We start from the raw sequence: 12,457 nt of genomic DNA, 5'->3' as shown, positions 1-12,457 counted from the left end.
TTTGTTATTTTTAAAGATTAATTTTTAGTAAAGGATTTCTCATCTCATTCATTTAGCTTCTGGCAAGCTTCAATTTATTGATTTCAGTTTTCTATTTAATTAAATGATTCTTGATGATTATGTCAACATCCATCAACAGACTTCATCAAAACTCTTCTGGTTTTCAATAGAGTCTTATTTTGAGCTAAGGCTTCAGTTTTTAAATACGGAAAATAATCAGATCTCCATAAGAAAAAGAAAAGCTGTTAGTTGATTCAATAATTACAGCTTTCAAAAGAGAATAAATATATCCTAAAATTATGTATCCTATTGGTAAGTTATGCTGATGATATCCCTAGAGGAACAGCTGAGAGGTGCCAATCAGATTTGCAAAACATATTTATTTACTTGCTCAGCACTCTATCTCTTGGGAATTCACAGCATTTACTTGGACACATCAAATATCAAACTTTGCTCTGTGCTGCAACAAAGTACATTTTTTTTTAACTCATCAAAAAATGTTGTTTGTAGAATTTTTTTTCATTGAGTTCTCATAATTCAAAAATGTCTTTGCTATCATGTGATCCTAGGTAACATGCTCTAGGGGCCCCTGCTTGAGCAGGGAAGTTGGACTACACAACTTCCAGTGGTTCATTCCAACCTTCCCGATTCTGCAATTCTGTGAAATTCTGTACAGTTTGGGTTGTTACATTATTAAAGACACAGAAAATAAGGGGGGGTTAAATTTATAAAATCATTGTAACTTAATTTTGGACTTTTCAGCTTCTGGGTTAAGATAATAAATGGGGGAGAAAGTTCCATATTTTGGTCTATAGTTCCCCTAAAAATAGGACATAGCAGGAACATGTGGGATGAAAATTACAGGAAAGAAAGCCCAGACAGCTAAGGAGAAAGAATCAAATAACAAAACCTGATGGGAAGCATTGAAATAACTTTATAAATATATTTTTAATGATTTAGAAAGACCTAAAGTAACATTTCAAACATAAATCAGTCAAAAGGATGAACATTTAAAATGTGACAGTAAAACAGATTAATGATTGAGAATTACAGGCCTAATAGACAAAATTTTTTTGTCTGGCTTCACTTCGAAAAGGAAACTAGATATATTCCCATCCTTTCATCATGACATCTTGGAGAAAAAACCCACAAGTGATAGTCCCCTTCTTCTTCCTTATTATTTCTTCTGTCTCTTTCTATCAGCTATGGCCTTCTTTTTGTTTTGCATTTGTTTCAGTTTTTTTCTGTATACAGAATGCAACTTTATCTGTAAAAAACTTAATGTAAAAATGACTAAACCATATATATATATATATATGAACAGATCCATACTCAAAGATCCATACCTTTATTATTTTTGAGGTGGAAGATAAAGGGCCTTGAAATTCTTCTCCAGAAGTATAATTGTACTTGTTTAGTCTAAAATATACCGTGTGGTAAGGCAGTTTTAAACCTTTTAGTGTTAGTGGCTATGAATATTGATTAAAAGACAACTACTTTTTGATACCTAGCACCTTGTAGGCATTTTTATACTATATTTGATTTTTATTTTTTTTTTACATGGAGAACCAGATTTTCCCTTCTAATTTAAGAAGGACTGAGTCAAATTTTAGGAATTGATATTAAGAAGTAAGGTTTGATTTCCAGCATAATATGGCAATAACTTTGAATGCAATAGAGTTGTTAGAGATTCCCTCTCAAAACCAAATATAATAGAAAATGTAAAAATGATGGGCCAAGTTGGATGATAGGCAATTACTGGAAATTATAGATAAATAAGAATAAAGTTCTGCTCAGTGTCTTCCTTCTGCAGCAAACTGTGAAAGAGGGAGACTCCTCCAAGCTGGAAGGAAATACAAAGCTTTCCTGCCAGAAAAAAAAAAAAAAAAAAAAAAGCATTGCTTTAGCTGTACCATAAGAACTTATGAACTATTTGTCAACCCTGTAAAGAAGTTTGAGAATGCTCAAAAAGAAAGTTATCATCAAAGAAAAATACAAGAATACAAGGACTGTTGAGGTATATCATCCTGCATGATAAAACCATGTTTTACTGGCAGTGGTTGAAAATACTTGCGTTTTACCACCTCAGAAATGGTTATTTTCCTTTTTGGCTAAGCACCAACAAAACTTAGATTGTTCTTATGCATGTGATATCTGAATTATCCTTATGTATGTGGTGATTCCCTATATCATTTCCTAAATCAGGCTACCATATTTAAAGTAAAAAAGGATGAAAAAATTCAAGGAAATAAAATTGATGTGTTAAAATATACCAAATACCTTTGCCTATATTTACCCATACATCTAACTTAGGTCATAGATTTAATAAAGAAAACCTATTAGCAAAGTGAAAGGCATTAACCTCTTTTGCCTTTTACTGTGACAGATGAAAATACATCTATCAGGAAGCACTGTCCTCTAAACTCTCATATTTGATGCTGTTACTTGCAGTTCACACTCCTTCATTAAACTTTACATCTTTTAGCCATACAGCTCATCCTTGAACTTCAGCAAATCCTTGACATGAATCATTAAAAGGACGACACTCTCTGCATGTGCATAAGTCTTTCAAGAAACTCCTTAACAAGAGGACTTTGACTCAGTTTTCAAGCTTTATTCTATGTTAACTTATGAAAATGCATAAAGGCTATCACCATGAGACAAGTGAAATGCATAAATGCCATAATGACCATTAGTACTAGAATTGATGGGTCTTGATATTTTGTAAAAGAATGTACCATTTAAAAAAGTTAATGTTCTAAGCCCTAGAGAAATGTCTGAACAAATAGCAATATTATATATTGTTCCACAGAAAATCAGCATTGGGTATTAATCAATGAGACATTCAGTACATTATTTAAAAAATGTGAATAAATGTTTTAATTAGAACTGTCTATAAAGGTATTTTAAAGTCACGTCCTGCAATTACAAATATGACAGTGGTATGGAAACCAAATAAAGACTATAACATGATTTTTGCAAGTATAATGTTTCATTTGGTCATGAGAGATTTAAATAACTACGGGGGATTTTACAGACAATGAATTTAGGATCAGAAAAAACATTTGTGGGATATGGTATTTGTATATTTTTCCTTTTGTAAACCTTGCCTTTCTTGGTGCTGGATGTAGGGATAGTCAGTGGATCGTATTCTGGGATTCAAAGACAAATACAACTGAAATACAACAGGAGTTTATTTTGGATATAACAGAATATAATTACAAATTGCAAGAGTTTCTAGTACTGGAAAAAATCAACACAAAAACACATATAGGTTGAATAAAAACCAAAACATTTAACTTCATAACAATCAATGAACTTTTAAGATGTGTCTTTCTGAAATTTTAAAAACATATTTCTCTACATTAAAATGTTTGACTAAACAAAACAATGTTTCTTTTTTAGAACGTGTCAGAACTAGTCTCTTATATCCTTATTCGGACACCTAAGGAAGCAATATCGCTTTCATTCATACTGAGTACTCATTAAATAGGAGTATTCAGAATCCAGTAGTAGCTCAACATGTTGGAAAGCATTAAGCCACTGGTTAGGAATGTTTAGAGCCACTCAAGTTACTTTTTCCTTACTTTTACATAAGAAAAATAAAAGTTACTTTTTTTTTTCCTTATGTACAGCTTTTCCCAGCTTTACATAAGGAAAAAAAATCACATAGGATACTAGACTAAGCTGAGAAAAAGTAATCTTGCTTATGAGTTCTATATTTAACATTTATGACCAGGGAAATATTTTTGTTATTGATACAGTGATTGTAAAATGGATCCAGAACCAGTGTTTGTGTTTCGTTATTGTCGTGGTTTGGCCCGGAAATGTGTTTTTAGAAAGGTCTAAGTCGGGCCAATCAGTGGCCAAATTCAAAATTGGCATCTAATGCTGGCCACTGAGGTTTGGATATGCCTCTGAGAACACACAGGGGTTAAAAGCAGGAGATTCCCAGAGAACTTCCTCTTTGGGAATCCGGCTTTGGTGAGTGGGGTCTGACCTCTCCCCTGCCCAGCTGCGTCTGGGTGGGGGAGGGGGAGGCCATGACAGGGAGGAGGCCGGGAGCCCAAAGGTTGCAGATTCATGGGGGCCCTGGCATTGTGCCAGGGTCAAACCATGACAGTTATCAACATGATAGCTATGTAATATTCAGACTCTTAGGCCTAAAGATTTCTAAAGGCATATTGTTTCATAAAATAAATTATCTGAATGTGTTATGCAGATCAAAAAGAAAGAGGCAGAGTTTTAAAAGTGTGTTGCAATCAGAACTAGTTGGTTTGAAAATTAGGAAATAGACGACAAACTATCCCACATCAACTTAGTCTATAAAGTTCAGCATGTCCATACACTGACTGTGAAATTACATATCTTTGCTGTGGGATGAAAAAGATGACAATTTTTTGAAAACAAGATTGAGTGTCAGGAATAAAAAGGAACTTTTTGAATTTATAAGAAGTCAACCCCTATATCCACTTTTAAAAATTTTCTTTCTTTACAGCAATCTATGTCACTGTATTTCCAAGTTTTATCCCTCGTTTTATCACATTTATCATAACTGAAATCATGCTGTTCAGAAAACCACATTATTCTGCAGAGCATAAGTAATATGTAGTGTGTTGCACAGAAATCTTTTCACCAGATTCCTGGAATTATTTAGTATTCAGGGCAGTTCATAAATATAGTGAGATATTCAACACAGATTTTTTTCTGTTAGAAAATAGTAAAAATAATTTCTGTTCAGAATGTGTCTGTCTTAATGACAGGAGAAGACCAGAGCAATTTGTTTCATTAGCTTACTTGTCTTCCCCCATTTTATGCAATTCTTCTCTTTAGTTTCACAGTTAAGCTGCTGTTAAAGTTGTCCTACATTATTCAAGGAGTCAGCATCTATCAAGGCTAAAAGGAAGGATGTGTTGAAACTTAGACAATTATCTAAGATACGGAGTTAGTTTTTGTAAATTTTTAAACTAATTATATTAATTATTTTTGCAGCTGAAACTATATAAAATATAAAATTCCTGTATTTATATAAAAAGATACGGAGTTAGTTTTTGTAAATTTTTAAACTAATTATATTAATTAGTTTTGCAGCTGAAACTATATATAAATTCCTGTATTACCACAGAACCAAGGTTTGGAGGATCAAATTAAAAAAGGAAAATATGCAGAGACCTCTAAACATCTCACATTTCTTCTTTATTGTTAGCACCATTTTCATGTATCCATGAAACACAGTTTTAGAAAATGTTAAGAATTTCAGTGGAAGGGTTCAAAAGTTGCTGGGTCACAGATAAAGGAGAAAACTAATTACTCTCAAAAATAAAATGATCAATTATTGGAAAAAGATATAATTTTGAAAAATGTCTGTGTTTGAGATTTCTTCTCCATCAACAAGCTCTTTGCTGATGTTAGGAATTTACATTTCCTAGATCTGATCTGTTGAAAACATCTACAGGCCTGGGCCATGAACCACCTCTCTAGGAAGCCTCTTTCAGGATGTTTGAACACCCTCTTGGTAAAGAAATTACTCCTAATGTGGAGTCTAAACCTCCCCTGACACACCTTTGAACTGTTCCCACATGTCTCATCCCTGAATTTCAGGGGGAAATGTTCAGCACCTCCCTCTTTGTTCCCCTCCTCAGGAAGCTGTAGAACAATGAGATCACCTCCTCTTCTTCCCCCAGTGTCCTTTTCTCCAAACTAGTTAAACCCAAATTCCTCAGCCACTGCTCACAGGACATGCCTTCCACCCTTTCACCTGCCTGGCTGCTCTCCCCGGGTTGCATTCAAGGATTTGAACAGTCTTAAATTGTGAGGTCCAAAACTGCATACTGAAAATGAGACTGCACAGCACTGAATGAAGATGAATGCATAGCTGCTTATGAATAAAAGATAAATTGACACTAACTTCAGCTTGAATTTTTTTTCATACAGAATCCCCAGCTATCTCAGGAAAAGTTAATCTATTTAAGAGACAGCCTTCTGTGTTGTAAAACCTAAAATTCTCAATCACTCTTAAATGTTTCAGGATTGTCTCTAATTGCTTCTTTTTAACATTAAGTACAGAAACTTAAGGAGTTGAGGCATCCTTCATCTTTCTAATATCTTAATCTTTTATGGGGATTTTGTTTGTTTCATTTTTTTTCAAATATGTGTATCTTAATATTATATTTTTAAATGGTTGCATATGAAAAGTTCCCTTCAAAATTTGATTTAGCTGTAGACAATTGGAACTAACTGTGGCTATTACTGTATTTCCACTTGGCAATTAAATAGCAAAAATTCAAGTTGAAGAGTTGTGTTACCTATTTTTGCTGGAAGAATGCCTGAGAAGAACAATCAGGAGAAGAGAGCCAAGTATCTGCCCTACCCTGTGGAACTCAAACCCATCAAACCTGAAGTGGTCTTCCAGTGTCCTCCACTGACTAGTGGAGGTAGATATATGTTCCTAGTTGTGCCATTCTCCAGCAGTGCCATCTCAGGCAGACAGATATCACAGTAAATTGTGTCTTCTGGAAAAAAACAAGTAGAAAGGTCATGCCTGGTGGGAATGAGGAGAGTGACTTGTGTTTCTCTGTAGTGAAGCCTCTACAATGTCAGCTAATGGACTTTCAGATATGCAAACTGTCCATGAGATTGCAACCTATGGCTCAGTTTAATAGTGCTCATCTGTCTGTGACCCAAGTGCCAGGTTTATGAAGAACAGTTGCCTGATTGGAGAGGAGCAATTAGAGTTAACACTTCTTTACCTGGTGATTGGCAACCACTGGAGACAGCACAGGCTATCATGCAAGTGAGTAGAGTGATTTGTAGACTGTTAGTCTGGCATATCCAAATCATTCACCATACCTGCTAGATAAAAGATATTGAGTCATCATAAATTGCATGCAGAGAAAGCATTACAGGTTTTTCAACATCCACAAAGAACTGATTGCCTTTAGTATTTACTGAAAAACTGGTTTGTATTACATACTTTCATTTCAGGGTCATTGTAACTTGTCAGTTCCTATACTCTCACATGCATTGTTCACATGTACTTTGTGTCTTCCACAAAGCCCCCAGAACTGTGTATGGAGAATAAGGGTTCATCCCAGTCAGAAAAGTCTGTGTTTTAAACTAATGATAGGGGGAAAAAAAAATATTCTCTCAAAAGATAAATCAACTCATTACAAAGCACACTCCTGAAAAGGCTTTGGATTATTTAATATCTGCAGAAGCCCTCTCAATTAACTGACCAAGGACACTAGAAGAAAAGAATGGAAGTAGAGGATTAGAAGTCTAAATGACAACCATGTAACCTGATGCAAGACTGTTAACACCTAGGGAGCACTAGGCATACTGATGAGTCACAGGATCAGGAAGTTTGTCACCAGCTGTGAATTCTAACACAAGCTACTCTAACAACATAATGCTGTATTTTTCCTTCAATGGGAGTGGGAGAGCACAAGAGCATTTGAATATTGGTGATAATACTGTTAGACCGGGTTCCTCAAAACTACTTTTATTATATTCTAATAAATTATTCTATAATGAATAAAATTGCCAGCAAATTATGTGTGCATAAAATCCCTCTTTCAAAAACTCATGTATGCAGTTAAGAAGAAAGTTCCTGCTTTATGTTAGTTTTAGCAAAGTTAAACAACACCATATCAGGAGTTTCTAATTATATAAAACATAACATGGTGTGTGAGAAAAAAAAGTATATCATACATGTAGTCCATACTTCTATGGCAGCTAACAAAATATAATCTAATAACTTTTCTAAATGAAGACAAAATTTGGAAATTCTAATGAAGTTGCCTGATTTTTATTATATAACCAGACAGAATTGCAACCCATGAAATATAGCTAACATAAGGAGAAAATAATTATAAAAATTATTATGGGAAAATTCATCAGTAGAACAGATTGTTCAAAGGAATGCTATTGAATTCTTTAACTTCAGCTGCTCCTTGAAAAGATATCACAAACAGACTATCACTGTATATCACTGTATGTCAAATCTTGAATTAAAAAAAGGATTTTTAAAACCACAAAAAAAAAAAAAACCAAGCTTGAAAAGCACAGAAGAAAGATATGGTAACTTTTAGCAGAGGGAGACAGAGCAGGTAACAGAGCATGGTCCCAGCCAGAGTGGCCACAAATCCCTTCTGAAGTCAAGCAGTGCAGGGCTGTGTGTGTGCCCATGTCTGCGTTTGCACATTTGTGTGAGTAACCTTCTTGGCCTTTCTGGGAGGTCTGCATGGAACTCATTATTTGCTGCCCTGTTGATATTGATCTGTAGTGTACAGGTCACTGACAGTTAATTATGTCTTTGACAAATTAATAAACCACTTTAATCTATTTCAAGCCATTTTGAATTAAAATAATGCTTAGCTAATTCTGGTAAGACTAGAACACTGAGCTAATCAAGTTTGTCTGCTGCATTCATTACTGGCAAACAGTCAATGACACAGAACATGCATAACCTACATTCCTTGAAGGGATAAGCTACTTAAAGGGATAAAGTTCAGACAGAAGTTATTTAGCTGTTCTTATTTTACAGAAGGTGTTATAATCTGAAGTTTTGGTTTCATCTCTGGTATGGGGAAGAATCTGCTCAATGCTATAGCAAAATCCTGAATGAGATTCCATCAGCTGAAACTCAATTTTATAAAAGGAAATATTTTTCAAAGTAGTACTGAATGCAAATTTAATTACATCCCAATATTTTTTTTGGCTTTATGATGAATTTGAATTAATAAGTAAAAATATATATATTCTTGAGTATTTGATCACATCACATTATCAGATTCTTTTTGAGTTCAATGTAACATCACTCAGGTTTTTTCTAGGAGAATTTTACAGATACATATGTATAACACCTGCCACTTATGTATAAAAAAATCTTTGGAATATTCTTGGATTTAATTTGTTGAAAGGTTGATCATAACGAGCTGCTTGGTGTCTATATGTGTGTAGCTTAGGTTACCTATTTTGCTTCAGGAACAGTGCAGTTTTTATCTGGGTATCAGCTATAAATACTTTCACATTTACAATCCATTAAGATGCTTCTTCAGTATGATTGTCTCTGACTTTTGGAGCTATAAATTTCCATGTGCTGGATCACATTTTCTGTAGGTTAGAATAAAGAAATTTACAAAATTTACCATACTTAAAATTAATAAGAATTTATACATTGGTTACATTTATTATTTGGTGCCCATTCAGGAATTTATCAACATTTTAATTTTTAATAATTTCATTTGGTTTCAGTTTTTTGATGATTTTTGTTTGTTTTGCTTTGGTTTTTCAAGTACACCTTACATCTCTATCTTATATTTCTCAATGATCTGATACACTGCTGAAATGAATAACTTAAGCAGACCCATTAGATATGGAACAATATCTTCTCATGTGACATGAAAGAAAAATTCATTATGCTAGAATCGATCAAATTTGAAACATATACCTTGTCCTGATCCAAATCAATCTGTATTTTTTTTAATAGTCCAGAAAATACATTGTATTAATAAAGATTTACAGAGGATTAGAGTCAGTTTATTCCCTGTGATGGTTATCAGCAGGTATAACATCAGTAATTCTTGCTACTTCATGCACAATTATGATACCACTTATTTTCAGAAAATAAAATAATAAAGATCATAACCACTACACACTAAGCAATGTAAGACTCATCTGTTCTACTCTGCTTCTACTATTTTATTTTAAAGTTTCCTGTCTCAAGTGTCTAAGCATTTGTGTAAAGGTAACATGGGCTGTTTGTCCACAGCACAGCAGAGAGCAAACTCGATGCAGAGGCACCAATGAACAGGAGGGGAGAGAGGATTCTCAGCACAGAACCTTGCTCTTTCAGTGTCACCCTGCCCCATTTTTCTGCTCACAGGAAAGCTCTGGAGACATCTAAGTTATTAATACTCCCAGGGCAGGCTCTCTAGCCCTGAACAGAGCTGCAAACATTGACTATATACTGTGGGCTACATTTAAAAGTGCTTTAGCATCCATGACAGTTTGCACATGAAAACCATTGGTATGGAAGGATACCTGCCCCATGCCTTGTTCCCACACTGTCCTTGGAAGAAAACTATTTGTCCTGCCCCAAAGATGTGCTGAGGATTGTTCTAACATTCAGAGTATGCACAATTTTTAAATTGCAGTATTTTTACCCATTATTTGATATTATTTATTTTACTAACATAAAGGATTTTTTTACAGCTAAAATCCTGGAAATTTTGATGTTGTTTTCCAACTCCATAAAAACTCAGGATATTAAAATAAAACACCACACATTATTTGATTACTCCTATCTGTACTCCTCTGATGTCTCAAGCCAGGAGATGCTCTTCCACCTTTCACTGATGGCAGAGTTCCTTCCTCATGTTGTGGATTTTCCCATTGCGCAGCATGAAGAAAAGGGGAATTGTCTTCCTGACTTGGACTCTTGGAATGCAGTCCATCTTCTCTATTTTTTACCCTTCTCACAACTTTATTGCACATGTAAATCTCTGTTAAAGAACAATTCTCATTCAGAAATGTCTGTACAGATACAAGACTAAAAAATACGAACTTAATGGTGACATTAAAATTTTAGAATTTGCCAGACTAAAATGATTAGTAGTGAAATTATGGGAAGTCACAAGTTAAGCTTAGGTGACCTCCTTTTTGATTGATGCTTGTGTTTTAAAATTCCATTTATCTCTGCTGATGTCCCCTGCTCTATTCCATTCACATTATCCTTTTAGCATACATTCTATCCAATTGTGTATATTTGGTTTTTTGTTCTTTAGGAGAGAGACAGAACTATATATTAAGAAAAATTGCCTAATGTGATTATAATGAGAGGATAAATTATATTCTGAGTTGAAATTTCCAAAACTCAGTTCAATTAAAAAACATAACTGGCAATTTGTAAACATCTATCCACAAAGATTGTTCTCTTTGCATCATTAAGGGAGTACATGAACGGAGTTCTCCTATGAATTCATATTTCAAGCATCTTATTAGCTTCAGAATTTTAAAATCAGCTTAAAATTAAAACAGTTATTTACAGCTGAGGCAGTAGCTTATGTTTTTAAGGGTTTTTTTAAAACTTTTTCTACTCTTCTAAAAACCTGCTTGTTGCTTGTTACATTGGTGCACTTTTATATCAGAGATTTGTCTGAGCATGTTTTTATTGGGCAGTGGGGACAGAAAAAATTCTTCATTGCTTTTCTAGTTTAGATGGTGTTAAAGACACCTGAAGATGATGTGATTGCTTCATAACTCACAAAGAAATGAGGTCTTACGGGAATAATCAATCAAAGGGAGTAAGATACATAAGGAAAAGGAAAAAGGCTTATGAAATGGATAATTTCATTTATTTTAGTGCCTTCTGCTTTAGTTTGGACTCTGGAAGTGCAATTCTCTGTTAAAAAGATAAGGCACTGAGCATTATTATTGAAAATACAGTTGAAATAAAATGCATTTTAAGACAATGAGTATTAGGCTGGTGCAGGTACATCTTTCTATAACTTTATCTGCATGCTATTCCCTTTCCATTTCAAAAGTGCTACCAAGATAAAACAAACAGCAAGAGGAAGGGGAAAAAAGTTCCTTATAAAAATGAAGAATTAGATATGATTATCTAGTGAGCAATCTAGTTTTAGTATTTCTTTCTAGTAGAGTTTTAACTGATATAACTACCAAGCTGATCTTCAGCTGAGAAGAACAAACACCTGTTTCCCAGCACCAGCAGTGAATCCTAGATTAAATTATGGTCAGTAACAACACCGATATTCAAATCACTTCAGCTGATGATTGGTGAATCCTGTGAGCAGTTGATTTTAGCATTTGCATATCACTAGAGCTGTAGAATACAGACTTTACATTTAAGTACAATATTTAGGAAGACATTCTCAACACAACATTGCCAATATTTTTGAACAATAAGGTTTATCAGACAAAAACCACAAATTCCATAGTAATCAGAAACTTTTCCTGTAGCATAGGTTTTTAAACACTCTCCAAAATTCTGGTAAGAGTGAGCAAAGATTTCTTGCATTATTATTGAAAATACAGTTGAAATAATATGCATTTTAAGACAATGATTATTAGGCTGGTGCAGGTACAAAATCCTTTATTTTCCAATTTGACTTAAAGTGTTTATGTGTTTTCTCAAAAGAAGATTAATACAGAAGAACATTTCTTTAAAACTTAAGTTATGACTTAAAAACTCATTGGCAAATTAATTTTTAGTAATTAGTTTTGGTTTTGGCTTTGGCTTGGGTTTTTTTTGGTAGTGGTTATTTGGTAGGTTTTATTTTGGTTTAATTTATGTAGAAACAAGATGTCTTACTATAAAAGATTAATATCTTCTCGAAACTGTCTTTCTAAATTAGAGAGGTCTGTCCCTCCCTAGAAATTTGGGTTAGTTGGAACTATCCTGTTCTATGAAATGCACTTTGGGTTCTGACCAAGA

Source organism: Passer montanus, unplaced genomic scaffold, assembly GCF_014805655.1.
Source record: "Passer montanus isolate IOZ18808 unplaced genomic scaffold, ASM1480565v1 scaffold11, whole genome shotgun sequence".
NCBI classification, from domain to species: Eukaryota; Metazoa; Chordata; class Aves; order Passeriformes; family Passeridae; genus Passer; species Passer montanus.
The sequence above is the reverse complement of the archived record's forward strand: the minus strand, read 5'-3'. Positions refer to the sequence as shown.